This window comes from Macrobrachium nipponense, chromosome 13 (assembly GCF_015104395.2).
Source record: "Macrobrachium nipponense isolate FS-2020 chromosome 13, ASM1510439v2, whole genome shotgun sequence".
Lineage (NCBI taxonomy): Eukaryota > Metazoa > Arthropoda > Malacostraca > Decapoda > Palaemonidae > Macrobrachium > Macrobrachium nipponense.
In genome coordinates, this window is record NC_087206.1 from 37,252,403 (window position 1) to 37,272,914 (window position 20,512).

A 20,512-nucleotide genomic window follows, 5' to 3' on the forward strand; every position below is an offset into this window, starting at 1 on the left:
AGACTCTCCGAGATGCACGGTCGGTTTATGTCTCTCTCCTCTACAATGATTGATTACCGAACCGTATCTCTGCCCGACAATCACAGACTTAGGTCTCTGGTTGGTTGGGATTCTCGCATAATACGTGAATGACCATCTCTACTGCATCGCCTTGGACATTGCGAGAATTTTCAGACAGAGATATCTCAATAGACTCTATCATCTTTCTGTTTACCGCAAGGTGATGGCTGCTCGTACTCGCTTCTCCAACTGCTAGTTCCGCTGGGAAGGCGAGCGAGTATCCAATCTTCCTCCCCCATTCCCTCTCTCCCTACAGCTACGAAGGAAAGGGGAGGGGTCCTGCAGAGGGTTCTCCGTAGGATTCCACGTTGGGGGACTGCGTTCCTGGGGTGACCTTCGGGTCCTACTGGATGTAAGTCCCGTCGTTGAGGAGGGATCTTGCCCCATCCTCGATTTCTACGGAAATTGGGAGGACCACCAACTGATGATCTGACGAATTCGGTGTGGGTTTCGCAGAGCACTTAGAATTCTCCGGAATTTCTAGCACACTCAGAGTGTTTTGGTTTTCTACGATCTACAAACACTTGGGTGAACCATGGTCCAGAGTGAGCTAGACGAGAATCCCAGATAATTGTGACTACGATAATCGGGAATCTCGCCGAATGCTCGAATTCCTGGAATTTCTAGCGTTTGGCAGAAGCACTGCTGCTGAACGAAGAAAATATCACAGTAGGCGGCCAACCCTGGGATAGAGAAGAATGGGTGGGAACATCCAGTTTGGCTTGAACTATCGTCTTCAGTATCCTGTTATCACCATTGAAGTCTTCCTTCGGGGAAAACTTCTCCTTCACTCTCTTCATTAAAGAATGAAAGGTGTCTGCTTCCAGTCCTTATTCTCATTCCTCGAATGGAAAAGAATTTAGGATGGAGGTCTTTGTACAGGAACCTACAAATATACTACGTATATTGCCCTCGCGACATGACTCTGTTAATCAGTTGAATTGTCCGAGGTGTAGGCACATACCGTAGTTAACTCTACGGATTGTGACCGAGACGAATAGTATCTTCTTAATTGAACTGCAACTTGGGACTGCCTGCAACCTCCCAGGAGTTACCAGTTTCAATTTTGAGATACTTATGGTATTGTTACGACAACACCACCTCAGCTTTTGTATTCACCGAAATCCGTTTCGTTTAAATGCAAATGCTCGAGCGTATTTTGTTGCGCTCGATGGTTCTAGCCGAACACATTCCTTCTTGGAATGGATTACCTGGCAACTCAGGATGACGAGTGAGCAAGAGCTGGCGGTGTATTGGGCTGCCTGCCGCAGCCCAGTACCAGCAGACTCTCCGAGATGCATGGTCAGTTTATGTCTCTCTCCTCTACAATGATTGATTACCGAACCGTATCTCTGCCCGACAATCACAGACTTAGGTCTCTGGTTGGTTGGGATTCTCGCATAATACGTGAATGACCATCTCTACTGCATCGCCTTGGACATTGCGAGAATTTTCAGACAGAGATATCTCAATAGACTCTATCATCTTTCTGTTTACCGCATGGTAACAGAAGTCTGTAGCCTAGTCTTCCGCTGCTTCGCACCTGCCGCTGCGATAATGCAGAATGATTTCTTCAGACATCTGAGTTTGTCTTCTAAATATATCTCGTATTCGTAGATGTGCAATTGTTCATTGTTCACCCCGAATTGTAGATGTATAACGGAAAACATCGCCTGTTCCCCGTCCTGCCAGCTCTACTTCCCAGTATATATATATATCCTCCCTGGATAACCTGAAAGAAGAAGATAATGATTCAGCCCATGAGAAGCGGTTCTTCAGGCAGTACATCCCTGTGTTTTCATTACTAAAAAGCGCTCCGCTTTCATTGCAACTACGACTTCTCACCAAACAGCAATGAAATAGTGGTTTAGCGTTTTCAGTCCTTTGTAAACACAGGTTACTTCTCTCGATTCGGCTGTGAAGACGTAGGTCTGCATTCACCTTCCATCTTCGTCTTCAACGGCGCATAATGTTATTTCTCCTTAGCTGAGATTCAACTACTATGAGAACTTCTGTCTTGCCACCAGGGACCTCGGTCTCTAGAAGGCAATTGACTTAAGCCTTTTGGGCACATGCCTTGGGAGAATCACCACCTCGCCTATTGACATCAGTGGCAACAAATAGACAATTTGTATGTTCTCTCGGCTTACCCCTTTAAAGGCGAGGGTCACGTGACTATGCTTGGACAGTTCACCTTACACAACCGAACGCAGTCAGTCGGCAGCTGTCGAAGCGTCCAAGTCCGTTACGAGCTACGCTGTGGACTTAGTTCGGTTGTTCCAGACCAACCATTACTTCGTCCTACTAGCTGGCTCCAGTACCCATACCATCGACACCCATGGAGTGTTGGTGTCCTATCCACTACGGAGACGGAGAGACTTCACCGCAGTGGGGTACGAGACCACAAGAGACTTCGCTGCAATGGGATACGAGAATGCGAGACACTTCGCTGCAGACGGATAGACCAGTATGGGTACTGGACATCACTGAAGATTATGTCGAGAAGAGGGATAGGTCATCTCGACTATTCCCTTCTTTCCATCCGAGTAGGGGAACTGCATGGCTTTTCCTTTGACGTCAAGCATCCAGGGGATGGGGATCTGTGACGCTTGATGTCATACCGAACTTCGTAGCAAAGACTCAGAATCCTTCGGTCCCTGCCGATCAGTTGAGTCTTTCACAATCCCCTCCCTAATGGACTTCACCGACATTGAGGTGGATGAGATGCTGCTTTGTCCTGTGAGGGCGCTATGGCGCTATCTGAAGAGAACTCGGCACCTCAGCTGAGTGTCGACACCTCTTCGTTAGCACCAGGATGACCAAGAAAGAAATATACAGGAACACTTTCTTTCTGGCTGCGTGAGGTGATCAGGAGGGCGTACGAAGCTGATGGTAGCGACGACATCCGTACCCTTCGTCCGAGAGCCCACGAAGTCAGAGGTATTGGTCGTTCCCTTGCGTTCCGCAAGAACTTCTCCGTGGCACAGGTACTGAAGGTAGGGGTCTGGTCCAACCAGACCACCTGCACCTCCTTCTACCATCAGGATATAGCCCACAGGTCCTTGGTGGACCTTGTTCCCTTATGGACCCGGGTGGGTGGCTGCTCAACACGTTGTGTAGCTTACCCAGCACCCGTGCGGACAGAACAGCATCGCATCCTTACTGCATGAAGGGATAGGTGAATGAGAATGTGACTGGCCTTCTCTTCCCCATCTTTTTCTCTCCATCTACCTATGGGCAGAGGGACGCGGTTGTCACTAGACTGGGTCAGGAGGCGATGCAGGTAAGCTACTCGACCGAGCCCCATCCTATCCCTTTCAGTAGGGATAGGAGCGATTATCCACCACTTCCTTCAGCATGGGGGGGGAAGTGGAAGCCAACAAGAGACAACCCATGCTTCATATTGCCTCTTGCAATAGGAACAAGTTCTTGCTTGCTAGTTTTAAGAGGTACGCTTGCCTCCCTCTTATTACTTGGGTCCAGAGGACTGACCATTGATCCTGCGGTACATACCCCAATCAATTGGGCAGAGGCTAGGATCCCTCCCTCTGCTCTTACGACCAGGGAGGGAATCCAAGGTTGGGCGAACACCAGTGTGTTCATAAGACTCAGATTCCTCCCACCAAGAAGTGAGTCTTCCCATGTAAAAGGACGTTGAGGTTTGTATTTCGTACGGAACAAATGGCAATTTGTCGAAAATTGCATTTTCATACATTCAACTTACCTGTCAATAATAATAATACATATCTATCGACTCCCGTCGTCCCCCGACAGAAATTCAAATTTCGCGGCACTCGCTACAGGTCTGTCAGGTGATTCTACCTCGCTCTGGCTCTGGGTAGCAGGACTAGGAACTATTCCCGTTTTCTAATCAGATTCTCTCTGTCGCCGGTAGTATCAACATTGTTGTTACTTCCTCCTGACTGGAATTCTTTTTTCACAACGCTTTTGATCATCTTTCGACTGATTTTTGGTGACGTACTTGGATCGTTGTTTGGCATTCGCTATCGTGGACTGGTTTTTGGACTTCGCTTTGGATTTTCGTGAATATGTCTGATTCTAGTGTTAGCTTCAGAGTGTGTGAATGAAGGCTGTAAGGTGAGGATTCCGAAAGCTTCGGTAGATCCTCACACTACATGCAGTGGTTGTAGAAAGGTTGAATGCTCAATGAGAATACGTGTAACGAGTGTAGAGATTGAGTGCGCAAGAATGGAAGAATCTGACTTCTTACTTGAGAAGTTAGGAGAAGGATAGAGAGAGGAAGGCGGCTTACAAAAGCCGGAAAATGTCTAGTAGTTCTGTAGCTTCTTCTTCTCTTAATTATGCCCATTCTGTTTCAGCCCGTTCACAAGTTTTATATCCTCTCTGAGTTCCGCCTCAGAAATAGCGGAACTCAGAGCTTCCTTCAAAAAATGCAAGAGAAAATGGAAGCATTAGAAGGTAGAGAAGTGAATGTGGTTTCTCAGTGATGTAGTGTCCCCAGTGTAGTGGAGGGGGCGTCTGGTCGTCCCTGCGACGCTCCAGGCCTAGACCTCTTCCAAGCTCCCTGGCCCAGAGGAGAAGGAAAGAAAATCGAAAGCCTTACGGGGGTCGTGGGGAATCCCCAACGATCAGGCGTCCTTCGGCAGAATCGTATGCATCTCAGTCTGCCAGGGACAGCTATAGAAAAAGCGTCCTTCGTGAGTGCTTTTCATCTTCTAGTTCGCCTTCTCCGAGAAGAGGATGGAAGGAATCGAAGCTTTCACGTCCGCTAAAAAAAAGGAAACTGGAAAGAACCTGAGCTTAATTCTAGCCCGAGCGTTCTTCTCTGAAGAGGAGGCGCCTTCGGTAATCAAGAAAGCTAGAAAAGGATTTAGATCCTTGGAAGGGAAAAGACTCTCGAGCGCCTTCCAGATCTCCTTCTCCTGATTCGATGAGCCTTCGACCAGGAGAATTTTGATGAATGTACAGGAGCAAATAGCGTCTTTGGTAGGAGTATTTCTAAGGAGCCTACTCGTAAAAGGATGACAGGCTTCTGATTAAGAGATCCAAATACCGATCTCCTGTCGGGCGCGACGAAACCCTCCAGGGGAGTTGTCGCACAAGCGGTCATCTCTGGGGGGGCGGGAGCGGTGCGTTAGGCAGGCGAGATGTGGGAAAGGAAGTAACTCCTACCAAGCGTCAGGCGCCAACTAGGAGCCAGGCGCCAAGTAGGCGCAAAGAGCCTGACTTTACTGTAGATCGTTCTAGGCCCAGATCTTCATCCAAGCAACAAGAGTCAATTGGAGAAGAGAGAACTCCTGATAGGAGTATAGCGCCCGCCAAGCGCAATATACTTGCTATTCAAAAGGCGCATTCCATGAGCGATACTCCTACCAAGCCTCAGGAGTATTCGGTAACTAGATGCGCCTTCCGTAGGTCAGGAGTATTCGGGAAAGAGATACTCCTGCCAAGCGCCTTGATTACTCTGGCCTCGATACTCCTCCCAGGCGCCAGGAGTATTCTGGACTTTTTACTCCTAACAGGCGCCAGGAGTATTTGGAGCGAGATGCGCCTTCCAGACGGCAGGAGTATTCGAAGAGTGTAACGACTGTCAGGCGCCAGGAGTATTCCAAACAGGTTACTCCTACCAGGCCTCAGGAGTATTCTCAGCGAGATACTCCTGCTAAACGCCAGGCGCATTCTCCTCGTGAAGAGCTTGACATCCGACAGGAGTCTAACAGGCGTTAGAGCAGTGATACGTGACTCTCCTAATGATAAACGTAAGGAGAGAGTTACTCCTAGCCCATCTCCTTATAGAAGTGCTTCTTCTTCGAAAGGAAGAAATCTAGAGAGGAGACAGAGGAGGGAAGGGAAGAGCCTTCTCCTTCTGATCCTATTAATTTAGATGACGTCTCGGAGGACGAAGTTACTAACAGAGAAGGGCTCTCGAATTACAAAGTTCTTTTCTGCTCTTCTCTTAGAAGAATATGGAGATGCATTAACTCCAGCCGCTCCTCCTTCTCCTCGCTCTCTATTTTCAAGTACGAAGGCACACAAGTCCTTCGTCTTTCCTGAAAATGAAGCCGGCCATATCCATGAAAGGGCCTTACAATCTCTTGGACTCCTGGATCAAGGCTAAGAAGGAGTTAGGAATGGTACGATTTTTCTTGTTGCATGCCTCCCTCCTCCCCTCGGGGCTAAACTAAAGGGGCAAAAGGAGGGCATTTATGGTACGCGAAACGGGAGAAAACATGGGATTGTCTCTGCCTGTTTCAGCTGAATCGGACTTCTCCAGTCTCGTAGACTCGTCGAGGAGACATGCCTTGAATTCAGCAAAAGCAACATGGGGTCTTTCGGAAATGGACCATCTCCTCAAGGGACTTTTTCACACCTTAGAAGTATTTTAATTCCTAGATTGGTCCCTTTGGTTGGGGTCATTGCTAAGAAGTCCCATGAAAAAGAACAACTAAGCCCTGAAACCCTTGCATAGCATCCTTACATGCATAGATAAGGCGGTTCAAGATGGATCGGCGGAAGTGTGCTCCCTCTTCGGTGCGGGAATACTAAAGAAAAGAGAGCGGTCATAGTGCCTTTCTCACTAAGGCCGTCTCTCCTTCGCAGAGATCCGCTTTGCTGTATGGCGCCTCTCTCTGAGCATTTATTTCCTTCGCAGTTGGTGAGAGACATTGCCCATTCGCTAACTGAGAAAGCCACTCAGGATCTTTTAAGGCAATCCTCAAGGAAGAATAGACCTGGCTAGTGAGGAAAAGAAAGCATCTAAGCCAACTCAACAACAGCAGCCCTTTCGAGGAGGCGCTCAGGCTAGATCCATCGTCAGAAGGAAATCATCTGAAAAAAGGGGAAGATCTGCCTTCCGTCCCTTTAAGAAGGGAAAATGAGAAATCTTTCCTCCAGACACCTGTAGGAGCCAGGTTACAATTCTTTGCGGGAGCATGGGAAGACATAGGATCCGATCCTTGGTCAATGTCAGTAATCAAGAAGGGTTATTATATCCCATTCAAGGACAGACCCCCCTTGACAATGTCACCGAGGGAACTGTCAGCCAGATACAAGGACCCTGTTCTGATGGATACTCTTCGTCAAATGGTGGAGCAGGATGTGGGACAAAAGAGCAATATTAGCTGTACTGGATCAATAAAGCTCCCCGGGTTTTACAATCGCTTGTTTCTCGTAGCGAAAGCCTCGGGGGAATGGAGACCGGTACTGGATGTAAGTCGCTGAACAAATTCGTACAACAACAGAAGTTCAGCATGGAACGTCTGCCTCAGTACTTGCAGCTCTCCGTCAGGGAGATTGGATGGCGTCTCTAGATCTTCAAGACGCATATTTCCACGTACCGATTTCACCATTTCGTCGAGGAAGTACCTTCGTTTCATGTTCGAGGGGAAGGAATCTATCAGTTCAGGGCCCTGTGTTTCGGCCTTTATTTTACGGCTCCCCCAGTCTTCACAGACTTGATGAAAAATGTGTCAAAACACCTTCACATGAAAGGGATAAACGTCTCCCTATACCTGGACGACTGGCTCATCAGGGCCAGGTCTCAAAAGCAGTGTCTGGAGGACCTGTCAACATCCTGGATTTGACAAAGACATTAGGATTAATCGTGAACCTCGAGAAATCCCAGATGGTCCCCAGCCAGAACGTAGTCTATCTGGGGATTCAGATGGATTCTCGGGGTTTTCGAGTATTTCCTTCTCAAGAGCGAGTAAGGTTAAACAGGCTGGGTGCGCACAGTATTGAACTTCTTAGAGAAAGAGCGTACTTCAGCGAGGGAATGGTTGAGCCTTCTGGGGACCCTTTCCTCGCTCGAACAGTTCTTTCCTCTAGGAAGACTGCATCTCCGTCCGCTTCAGTACTTCCTGAGAAGCAGTTGGAGTTGGAAGACAGGACAGCTCTCGGACACGTTTCCGATCTCATTAGAAGTAAAACAACAGTTAAGGTGGTGGTTGACCCCCTTGGAAGAAAACAGTGGAGTATCCTTAGAAGTTCGGAACCCAAACCTGACATTGTTCTCAGACGCGTCGGAGACAGGTTGGGGTGCGACTCTAGGGTCCGAAGAAGTGTCAGGCACCTGGTCGGAAGAGCAGGTGTCATGGCACATAAATTGCAAGGAGCTCTTTGCGATTCACCTCGCGTTAAGGAGCTTCGAGCAGATAGTCAGAGACAAAGTAATTCAGATAAACTCCGACAATACGACCGCTCTGGCTTATGTCAAGAAGCAAGGAGGAACTCACTCTGTTCGCCCTATACGAACTGGCAAGAGATCTGCTGATTTGGGCAAATCAAAGGAATGTGTCCTCTAACGAGATTTGTTCAAGGGGAGAGGAACGTGAGAGCGGACAGACTGAGCAGGAGGTTCCAGGTCCTTCCTACAGAATGGACCCTCCACTCGGGAAGTCTGTCAGAAAACCCTTTGGTATCTTTGGGGAAACCACAGCTAGATCTATTCGCCACGTTTCTCTCCAAAAGGATAGACACATTTTGCGCCCTGGTGGAGGATCCCAGGGCCTATGCTATAGACGCCTTTCTCCTGGACTGGTCAGGGCTAGACGTGTACGCTTTTCCCCCATTCAAGATTCTGAGGGAAGTAGTCAGAAAGTTTGTGGCCTTGAAGGGAACCAGAATGACTCTGATAGCCCCATATTGGCCATCCCGAATTTGGTTTCACGGAGGTGATGGAGTGGACAGTGGACTTCCCCAGATCTCTTCCAAACAGGATAGATCTGCTCAAACAACCCCACTTCGAGAGAGTCCCTCAAAATCTACCCGCTCTGGCTCTGACTGCCTTTCTCCGACTATCGAAAGATTGGTCAGAGCGAGAGGGTTTTCTCGCAAGGCGGCAAGCGCAATTGCTAGACCCCGCAGAGCATCTACTAGGCGAGTGTACCAATCGAAGTGGGAAGTTTTCAGAAACTGGTGCAGGTCGAAGAAGCTGTCCTCTTCAATCCTCTGTAACCGAAATTGCGGATTTCCTTCTTTTCCTGAGGGAAAAGTCACATCTCTCTGCTACCAACAATTAAAGGATACGAAGTATGCTTTCGTCAGTCTTTAGAAACAGAGGCTTAGACTTGACGAATAATAAAGATTTGCACGATCTCATCCGCTCTTTTGAAACGTCCAAGTCAGTAGAGCCTAGGATTCCGAGCTGGAACTTAGATGTGGTTCTGAAATTTCTATCCTCGGAAAAGTTCGAACCACCTCATACGGCTTCATTCCGTCCGTGATATCACTAGAAAGTGATATTTCTTCTATCTCTGGCTACGGCTAAAAAGGGTCAGCGAGTTGCACGCCTTGAGTCACGAGTTGGTTTCAAAGAAGATTCTGCGATTTGTTCATTCCAGACTCTTTTTCTTGCCAAAAACGAGAACCCTTCGAATCCCTGGCCTAGGAGTTTCGAGGTAAAAGGACTTACTAGCCTAGTAGGCAGAGAAATAGAAAGATCACTTGTCCAGTTAGAGCACTGAAATTCTATCTGGACAGAAAGAAGCGGTTGGGAGGCTCACAGCATGGTCTTTGGTGCTCGGTAAAAGACCCAAGAGACCTATGTCTAAAAATGCTTTGGCCTTCTTTGTTAGAAGTGTTAATTACCGAGGCTCATAAGAACTGCCCAGATGGACTCTTTTAATCTATTAAGAGTAAGAGCTCATGAGGTAAGGGCAATCGCGACATCAATTGTGTTCCAGAGAAATATGTCACTTAAAAATATTTTGGATGCAACCTATTGGAGATGCAACTCAGTATTTGCATCTCATTATTTAAAAGATGTGCGAGTAACGTATGAGAAATGTTTTTCTTTAGGTCCGTTTGTGTCAGCACAGACGGTTCTGGGTAAAGGAGAGAGCACCGATCCTTAAATATGTGTACGTAACCCTCTTGTCGGATGTGTTCTCGTGTTTTCCTGTGCATGGGAGTGTCAGATGTCGCACTGGCGGCCTTCACTTCGCTTCATTAGGAAATCGAGTGACAGCTGACTATTAGAGGGGTACAAATTTTTATTTTTGTATGTATGAGTTTCGAGTTTGTGGTTGTTTGCTAAGAGTTTGGGGATGACTCTTAGCAATCTTAGAACTAACACGGGTTAGGATCGGGTGATCGGGATCGGTTGTGTGCTCCTTAAAGAAGGCGTGTTGTCATATAAGCGGATTAGCACCCCTTGACAAACGCCAGTTAGGCTCTGCCGAGTAAGTGGATAAGACCCCATCGACAGACCAGCAAGAACTCTTGGCCACAGATCACTATCTCGCTAAGGCTCTTGAGATGAAGCAGACTCCTGGGCAGTAGCCACGAAGTCTTCCATCTAATAAGGTAGGAACTAAGGTTTATTTATACCTACAACATATGTTGTTTACCTGTCTAGTCAGTTAGTTAGCTGTCTCTTGCCCTCCACCAAAGGGTGTCAATCAGCTATGTATATATCTGACAGGTAAGTTGAATGTATGAAAATGATATTGTTATGATACAATAAAGTTTCATACATACTTACCTGGCAGATATATACAATTGAAGACCCACCCAGCCTCCCCGCAGGAGACAGGTGGAAGAGAGAATCTGATTAGAAAACGGGAATAGTTCCTAGTCCTGCTACCCAGAGCAGGGCGGTAGATCACCTGACCTACCTGTAGCGAGTGCCGCGAAATTTGAATTTCTGTCGGGGACGACGGAGTCGATAGCTATGTATATATCTGCCAGGTAAGTATGTATGAAACTTTATTGTATCATAACAATATCATTTTTCCTAACTATACAAACCTGAGGTTCTTTACATATAGTCCCACCTCATGCCACCCCTCACTCTGCGTTTTTCCTGGGCCTAAAGCAAAAGTGATTCTTCACCTCCCAGTCGCACGGCGCGCGCACTGTCGGACAAGCAGTTAACTACCGAACTCCCTTGTTTGAAGCTTACGACCGTTCCAGCTGCCGCTAGTTACCTTCCTATTGTAAAAGGACCTCAGGTTTGTATAGTTAGGAAAAATGCAATTTTCGACAAATTGCCATATCGACGGAGGCTTTTATGGACGGATTGTAGCATATGAGAAGCCAGTGGCAGAACTCTCTAATGAATGGGTTCAAAGTTATTTGTGATGTAAACATATGACGTCTTGACCCCTCCCACAAGGTGATGACGACAAACAGCTGTCCCTGAAATTCTGAATGAATATTTGTACCTTGTCAAGGCTTCAAGAATGGTAGCTATGATAAGTCATTGTCCCCTTGGTTGCAGGATTCGACTTGCACAATTAGTTAGAAGTGAGGAGGAGGCCAGTGGCAAACCCTACATAAGCTTGAACAGGTAAATGAATAATAGAGCAGTTAATCTAAGTAAAAGGTGCAGAAAGATAATTATATATGCTCTATAAAGCAATAGTTGTTGATTTCTTAGTAAATTATAACTTGCAGAACATTACATCTTGCTTTACCAAAAAAAAATTAAAAAATGTCATGGGTTATAATACATCACTGAATGACCTCAATAGGTCCCAGTGCTTGGCTTGAAGTCTGATTCTGTAATCCAATCTAATCCTATGCAATTGTCTATATATTACAATGATCATCACTGTCATATTAAGATTAGAGGCAGTCCCCGGCTTACGACGGGGGTTTCGTTCTTGAGATGTGTTGTAAGCCAGAAAATCATCAAAAATCCTATGAAAACCATACTCTTAAGGCTTTGGGTGCATTCAAAACTTTGTAAACTGTGTTTTTATAGCATTTTTCATCAAGAAAATTTTTGAATATTGACTATTTTGTATTTTTGTTGTCATATTTCTTCCGCCAGATCGGCGTCGTAAGCGTCGTAACCCCGGAACGTGTCACAAACCTGGAAATAATTTCTGATGAATATAATTGAAAAGTGCCATAACCTGGGAATGTCGTAAGCTAGGGACTGCCTGTACATAATATCAAAGGAGTTATATACAATGAATGCCAAAGTTTTCTTTACTTTGTTAATTAATTTTTTATGATATTATTTTTCAGTGGAGAAACAGTGATGGAAATTTTTTTTTTGATTACTTGTGGAAACCCTTCTTTTCAAGGATTCTAGCACTCAACCTCTTGGCATAAATCCTATATACTACTACTACTACTACCACTACTACAAAGTGTAAACAATGAGTATTAGTTGTATTTCATTGTTGCCAGAGGTGGAGACTTTTTCACGAATAACTGATTATCTATCGAGAAGGAGGCAAGTTAATGACGTCATAAGTTACGTCATTATATCTTCGAAAGACATTCCTCTGAGTTTGGTGGTGATGTCTACAAGAAGTCGGTGTTACTCTTATATTTACCAGAATTATGCAACTTTCGTAATACAGAATGCAGTAAAAAATTAGGAAGGGATGTAAGGTAATCTATGACAAAGTGTCCCTTCGGCGGTTTCTGTGACACCCCAGACTGCCAAGGATCGCTATTGCAAAAGCGTCCTGCGTGAGTGTTTTTCTTCGTCGGGATCTTCATCTCCGAGACGTGATTGGAGGGATTCAGATCGCTCTCGACCACTCAAGAGGAGTTGGAAGGCTCCGACGATTGACTCGAGCCCAGAAAACTTCCCTGAGGAGTCTCCTTCGGGAGTTAAGAAGGCAAGAAGAGCCACTCTGTCAACCAGAGTTAGAAGGAGTCAGGAGGTGGAGGCTATGGACTCCTCCCCTCCTCCTTCCCCTCCTCCCGAAGAGGATAAAGAGGAGGTTACGAAGAGGTTCATGATGGCTATGCAAGAGCAGATTTCGTCTTTTGTAGGAGTCCTTTCAAAGGAGCCTCCTAGAAGGAAAGACTCTTCCCTTCCTATCAAAAGATCCTCCAGACGTAGGAGGTATCTGCCGCCAGGATCGATGCTCCTACTCGAGTTGAGGCTTCCTGTACGAACGTGGATGAACCGATCAGACGTCTCTGGCACCGGCCAGGAGTGAGGAGTCACCAGAGGCCAGGAGTGCAGGAGTGAGGAGACCAGGAGCCAAGGAGCCAAAGGAGTGTGGAGTCATCCAGCAGGAGGCAGGAGCCAGGATGCAGGAGGCAAGAGGCAGGAGTCAGGAGTCAGGAGTCAGGAGTCAGCGTCAGGAGTCAGGAGTCAGGAGTCAGGAGTCAGGAGTCAGGAAGTCCGGAGGCAGGAGTCCGGAGTCCGGAGGCAGGAGTCCGGAGTCCGGAGTCCGGAGGCAGGAGTCCGGAGTCCGGAGTCCGGAGTCCGGAGTCCGAGGCAGGAGGCAGGAGGCAGGAGGCAGAGTCAGGAGCCAGGAGGCAGGAGTCAGGAGGCAAGAGTCAAGAGCCAGGAGGCAGGAGTCGGAGACTCATTCCTGAGTTTATGACTCTTCTCCAAATAGAAGCTCCTCTCCTTCAGATCGTAGGAGGTCTTGGAAGGACTCTCCCTCCAAACGAGAGCTTTCTCCTTCGTCTGATCGAGGTTTGGACGATTTGTCTGATGACGAAACCTCCTGCAAATGAGGGACTCTCGAATTATAAAGTCTTAGCCTCATTGTTACTACAAGAGTTTGGAGACTCTCTTAGTCCGGCGGCTCCTCCTTCTCCTCGTTCTCTCTTTTCGAGCTCGGCTACGGCAAAATCTTCGGCCTTTCTGAAAATGAAGCCTGCAGTTTCTATGAAAAGAAGGCCCTCCATTCTTTAGATTCTTGGATGACAAGAAGAAAGAGTTGGGAAAGACTGTATTCTGCACGCCTCCTTCCAAACTCCATGGAAAGAGAGGTACTTGGTATGGGACAGGAGAGACTATGGGTCTTTCTCTTCCTGCCTCGGCAGATGCGGACTTTTCCAATTTAGTGGAGGCCTCTAGACGTCACTCTTTAGGATCGGTCAGATCGACGTGGAGCATTTCGGAGTTGAACCACTTTCTAAAGGGACTTTTTGTCACTTTAGAGGTGTTCAATTTTCTGGTTTGGTCACTCGGAGTTCTGGCCAACAAATCTAAAGATCCGGAGTTTCTTAAAAACCCAGAGATTCTCCATAGCGTCCTGTCTTGCATGGACAAGGCAGTACAGGACGGTTCGGGAGAAGTGGCTTCCCTTTTTTGGTGCTGGTCTTCTGAAAAAGAGATCAGTATATGGATCCCTATTATCAAAAGGGGTTTCTCCGAGCCAGAGGACTGCTTTATTGTTCGCCCCTCTGTCGGATCATCTGTTTCCTTCTCAGTTAGTGAAGGATATATCTCGCTCGCTAACTGAGAAGGCGACACAGGACCTACTGGTACAAACGTCCAAGAAAGGACGCCCTGTAGTGTCGACGATTAAGAAGGACTCTCGTCCTCCTCAGCAGCCCTTTCGTGGAGGTGCAGCGGCTCGTCCCCCTGCCAGAAAGAAGAGCTCTGACAAGAGAGGAAGCTCTTCCTTCAGACCTTTCAAGAAAACTAAATGACTTGTTGCTCCTTCAAGCACCAGTGGGCGCCAGACTCCTGAACTTTGCAGGAGTATGGGCAAAAAGGGGAGCCGACCCTTGGTCAGTCTCGGTCCTAAAGAAAGGATACGTAATCCCCTTCGAGGACAGTCCTCCCCTAACATCTACACCTCGGGAACTGTCAGCGAGGTACAGAGACCCTGTAATGAGAAAGACTCTCCTTCAAATGGTGGAACAAATGTGGGAAAAGGAGGCCATCGAACTTGTGCAGGATCCACACTCCCCGGGATTTTACAATCGCCTTTTTCTAGTACCAAAGGCATCGGGGGGGTGGAGACCAGTACTGGACGTAAGCGCCTCTGAATCGCTTTGTTCAGAAAAAGAAGTTCCGTATGGAAACGTCCGCCTCAGTAATGTCGGCTCTTCGTCCAGGAGATTGGATGGTCTCTCTGGACTTGCAAGATGCGTATTTCCACGTTCCCATTCACCATTTGTCAAAGAAATATCTTCGGTTTGTAATAGGAGACAAGATTTTTCAATTCAGGGCTCTGTGCATCGGTCTGTCTACAGCTCCGCAGGTATTCACCAACCTGATGGCGAATGTGGCAAGATGGCTTCACCTAGAGGGAATAAACATCTCCCTCTACTTAGACGACTGGCTGATCAGGGCCAAGTCGGAGATTCAGTGCTTGGAGGACTTATCAGTAACAAGAAACATGATAGAATCGCTGGGATTACTCGTGAACCTCGAGAAGTCGCAGCTGATCCCCAGCCAGAGCTTGGTCTATCTGGGGATTCAGATGGATTCTCGGGGTTTTCGAGTATTTCCTTCGCGAGAAAGAATCACTCGAGGTTTGTCGAAAATCTCGAGCTTCTTAGAGAGAAAGAGCAGTTCAGCGAGGGATTATCTGAGCCTTTTAGGGACCCTGTCCTCACTAGAAAAGTTCTTCTCTCTGGGGAGGCTTCACCTTCGCCCTCTTCAGTTTTTCCTGAAAGGGGTGTGGAGTTGGAAGACGGGACAACTCTCGGACATCTTCCCGCTTCCACAAGAGATAAAAGATCACTTGAAGTGGTGGATCCTTCCTCTTCAAAAGAACGAAGGCGTATCGCTTGCCTTTCAGAACCCAGACCAAGTGTTATATTCCGACGCTTCGGAGTCGGGATGGGGAGCGACGCTAGGAGCAAGGGAGGTGTCAGGCACCTGGACAAAGGAACAGGTGTCCTGGCACATCAATTGCAAGGAACTAGTGGCCATACACCTAGCCTTAAAGTTCTTCGAAGAGATAGTCAGAGACGGGGTGATACAGATAAACTCGGACAACACCACGGCTCGGGCTTACATACGCAAGCAAGGAGGCACGCACTCTTTCTCCCTCTTTCAGTTAACAAAACACCTGTTAACCTGGACAGAAGAAAGACGCATAACTCTCCTCACAAGATTTGTGCAAGGGATAAAGAATGTGAGAGCGGACAGACTGAGCAGGAGGAATCAGGTCCTTCCCACAGAATGGACTCTACACGAAGAAGTGTGTCGAAGTCTTTGGTCCCTGTGGGGGAGACCTCACATAGACCTGTTTGCGACGTTCCTCTCCAAAAGAGAAGAGATCTTTTGCTCTCTAGTAGAAGATCCGAGAGCCTTCGCAATAGATGCGTTTCTCCTGGATTGGTCGGGTGTGGACGCCTACGCCTTTCCCCCGTTCAAGATCCTGGGGGAAGTGCTCAGGAAGTTCATAGCTTCAAAGAGCACGAAGTTGACACTAATAGCCCCATTTTGGCCAGCCCAAGAATGGTTGGTTCACGGAGGTACTGGAGTGGATAGTGGACTTCCCAGATCTCTTCCAAACAGACCAGATCTACTCAGACAACCCCACTTCGAGAGGTTTCATCACAACCTCCCAGGTCTCGCTCTGACTGCCTTTCGACTATCGAAAGACTTGTCAGAGCGAGGGGGCTTTTCTCGCAAGGCTGCGGGCTCTATCGCTCAAGCCCGCAGAGCTTCGACGAGAAGAGTATACCAATCGAAGTGGGAAGTCTTTAGGAGGTGGTGTAAGAGTCAGAAGCTGTCCTCCTCCAGTACCTCTATAGTTAATATTGCTGATTTCCTCCTCTTTCTGAGAGAGGAATCACACCTATCTGTCTCAACAATAAAGGGATACAGAAGCATGCTGTCTTCAGTATTTAGGAATCGAGGGCTAGAAATTGCAGACAACAAAGATCTACACGATTTAATTAGATCCTTTGAAACTTCAAAAGCAGCAACTCCTAGAACACCTAGTTGGAATCTGGACGTGGTCCTGAATTCCTTTCCTCGGATAAATTCGAGCCTTTACATCTGGCTTCCTTCCGCGACGTCACTAGGAAATGCTTATTCCTGTTGTCTCTCGCTACAGCCAAGAGGACGAGCGAATTGCACGCTCTGGATTCCACAGTGGGGTTTCAAAGGAGATGCTGCTATCTGCTCGTTCCAGACAATGTTCTGGCGAAGAACGAAAACCCGTCTAAACCTTGGCCCAGAAGCTTTGAAGTAAAAGGTCTATCTAACCTCGTAGGCAGAGAGACAGAGAGGTCTCTCTGTCCAGTGAGAGCTCTTAAATTTTATTTAGAGAGGAAGAGACAGATGGGAGCTTGTCAACAAGGTCTTTGGTGTGCTGTGAAGAACCCCAAAAGACTCATGTCCAAAAACGCCTTGGCCTTCTTTGTGAGAAGCGTAATTACGGACGCACACAAGAACTGCTCGGAGGAATCCTTCGGTCTTCTAAAGGTTAAGACCCATGAGGTGAGAGCAGTAGCAACGTCCTTGGCGTTCCAAAAGAATATGTCTCTTAAAAATATCATTGAGACTACTTATTGGAGGTGCAATTCAGTGTTTGCATCTCATTACCTGAAGGATCTGAGAGTGACTTATGAGAAGTGCTTCTCTCTAGGTCCATTTGTATCAGCAGATGTCAGTGCTGGGTCTTGGAGCAAAGACTGATCCTTAAAATATTTTGATTTTATCGTACATAAACCCTCTTGTCAGATATGTGCTTGGTTTTCTATTAGCAAGCTCACGGATGTCGCACGGGCGCATAGTGTCATTGCTGGTAGGGGATCAAGGGTATGTATGGCTAGTCGGGGAGTACAAAATTTTTTTTTTGTATATTTTGTATAAATGAACGTGTAATTATGTTTCGAGTTTTTGGTTGTTTGTAAGGAGTTCGGAGATAACTCCTTGCAATCTTAGAACTAACATGAATGTTAGGATCAGGTGATCGGGATCGGTGTTGTGCTCCTTGAACAAGGTGTATTGTCATGTTAGTGGAATAGCACCCAATGACAAAGGCCTTTAGGCTCTGCCGAGTAAGTGGATAAGACCCATTGGCAGACCCACAAGAACTCTTAGCCATAGATCAATATCTCGCTGAGGCTCTTGAGGCTAAGCAGACTCCAAGGCAGTAGCCGCGAAGTCTTCAGCCTAATAAGGTAGGAACCAAGGTTTATTAATACCTACAACATATGTTGTTTACCTGTCTATTTCAGTAGTTAGCTGTCTCTTACCCACCACCAATGGGTGCTAATCAGCTAAGTATATATCTGGCAGGGAAGTTGAATGTATAAAAATGATATTGTCATGTTACAATAAAGTTTTATACATACTTACCTGACAGATATATACGATTAATGGCCCACCCAGCCTCCCCGCAGGAGACAGGTGGAAAGAGAAAATCTGATTAGAAAACGGGAATGGTTCCTAGTCCCTGCACCCAGGGCAGGGCGGTAGATCACCTGACCTACCGGTAGCGTGTGCCGCGAAATTTGAAATTCTGTCGGAGACGACGGAGTCTATAGCTAAGTATATATCTGTCGGGTAAGTATGTATAAAACTTTATTGTAACATGACAATATCATTTTATTAGTAGACGTGTTCACAAATTAGGGTATCTCAAAGTAGTAATGATGGTGTGCCTGTTTTTACCTTGTAAATTGATTTGTTCTGACGCGTAATACAAACCCTCGGTCCTTTACATATGGAATATATTTACAGCGGCAGCTGGACTGGTTGTAAGCTTTCGAACAAGGTGGTTCAGTAGTTAACTGCTTGTCCGATGGTCGGGAGTCCCGCCCGACTGGAGGGTAAACATCCACTTTGCTTTCGGCTGCCGATGGAGACAGACTTGTTGTTCGCCGCTCTGCCCGCCATTGTCATTTGCTTTTACCTTTGCTACGAAGCCTTACTGTGTATTTGGTATCTTTGGTAGTACTTGAAGTGTGACTGTGAGTACTTACTTTTCCTTTTTTTTCATTGATTTGTGTGTCTTGTGGTGTAATGAGCTGCCATGAAACAGAGACACCCCCGCCCCCCAGCCAGCCGGAGATTATGCCCTGGTGTGGAGGGCCGTAAGTGCGGGGCCTTTTAGATCACTCGAGAAAGTTGATCCTCATGAATTGTGTACTCAGTGCCGAGGGCAAGATTGCTCTCAGACCGACACTTGTACCGTGTGTGTGTGTTGGTCGGAGGAGCAGTGGGGTCGCTATGAGGGGAGGAAGAAAGCGCGTAAACTGGCCAAGGTGTCATCGGAAAGCTCCCCAGCGGCACCGTTGGTTACGGACACATCTTCTTTCCTCCCTCCAAGTCAGCTCCTGCGTATGGCTCCTTCCCCTTCGGGGAACGTGTTGTGTTCCGCTTCTTCACTCGACCGGTTGAGTGCAGAGGAGGGGGCGCGGAACCCCAACTTGCTGTTGTACTCGGGGTCTTCAGTTTGCTCGGGGTGGGAGCTCCCCACCCACCACCACTAACCTGACCTTTGCCTCCTCTGGTGTGACTGCTGCCGTGGGTGGAGACCTCGAGCAGGTCTGGCAGTCGCTGGGACTTTCGGGAACGCCGAGTATTCAGGGGCTGCTGTATCACCTGGCTGCACAGGGTGCCGGTCCGGTGACGCATAGCCCAGTGACGTTGATGACAACAACGGTGTTGACGCCTGGGTATGCTGCTCTTCCCCACCTAGTCTACACCCAACACGTGGCGATGGTGACCCCTACAGCTACTGTCCAAGTCCTGCTGTCGTTTGTGCCTTGGGAGGAGCCAACCCCATCGCCTGGTTTCGCCGCCCTCGCCCCAGCCCCTGACTTTCAGTGCCCAAAAAGTTCTCTGCTCAACCTGCCGCCAGTTCCAGTCGTCGCCGCTCAGGTTCCAGATCCTGCCGTCTCCACTCCTACCCGTGGTGTTGCTGCTCCCACTGCAGGTCCCTCCGGACAGGTGCAGCTGGGCCGTGTTGCTTCGTCAACTGCCCCAGCTCCGTCCTGGATGGAGGATCTGACGATGGTCCTGAGGAAGCTGACAAAGAAGAGGAAGGTGTCTTCGTCGTCTTCGTTGTCGTCTGCAGCGCCTCTTCTCCTTCGTCTTCCAAGGCCCCACAACCGAGGAAGAAGAAGGTGGCCTCCTTCCCCACTAAGAAGTCTTGCTCAGAGACCTCTAAGGGTCTGCCCCACTCTGGTGGGGCAGTTGGGGCTTCCGCTGGTCCTCCTGTTCCCTCAGGAATGGGGCTCGTCTCTCCTTTCGCAAGGTAGAAGACAGGGACCGGAGGGGTACTGCCTACCACTGGTACCTCTTCTCCTGGTGCCAGAGGCGCTGCCTCAGCATCGGGAACCATCTCGGCCGCTCGTTCGTGAACGGTACTGAGTGTACAGTAACCCGCAGGTGACCGTGCAGCCAGGGTCCTGACCGCTGAGCCTGCTCACCGGCAGGACCCAGGCACGGAGCGGAAGACTGGTGGCAGTCGCTCGGGCGACTCCCGCCAGACCGGCGATCACTCTTGTAGTGATCATCCGGTCCCCAGGGTTGACACGACGGTCTCACTGGACCGTACGCGGGCTGAGGCAAGGAAGAGGTCCCCTGGTCACCAGGCCCAGTCTTGGCAGGGCCAGGTACCGTGACGCGTCGTGAGGACAGTGCACACTCCCACCATGCCAGTGGACTCTACCGGTCTCCCGACTGTCGCTCCCACTGGGACCGGACGGATCAGTTGACAGGTAGCAGCTCTCCTGACGCTCGGGACCGTCACTACTGTTCTCGGTCCAGCGGCTCTCCCCAGGGAGACTGCGGGACTAGATCTGCAGCCCGATCGTCACCGCGGGTTGGCGATCCCTCCCA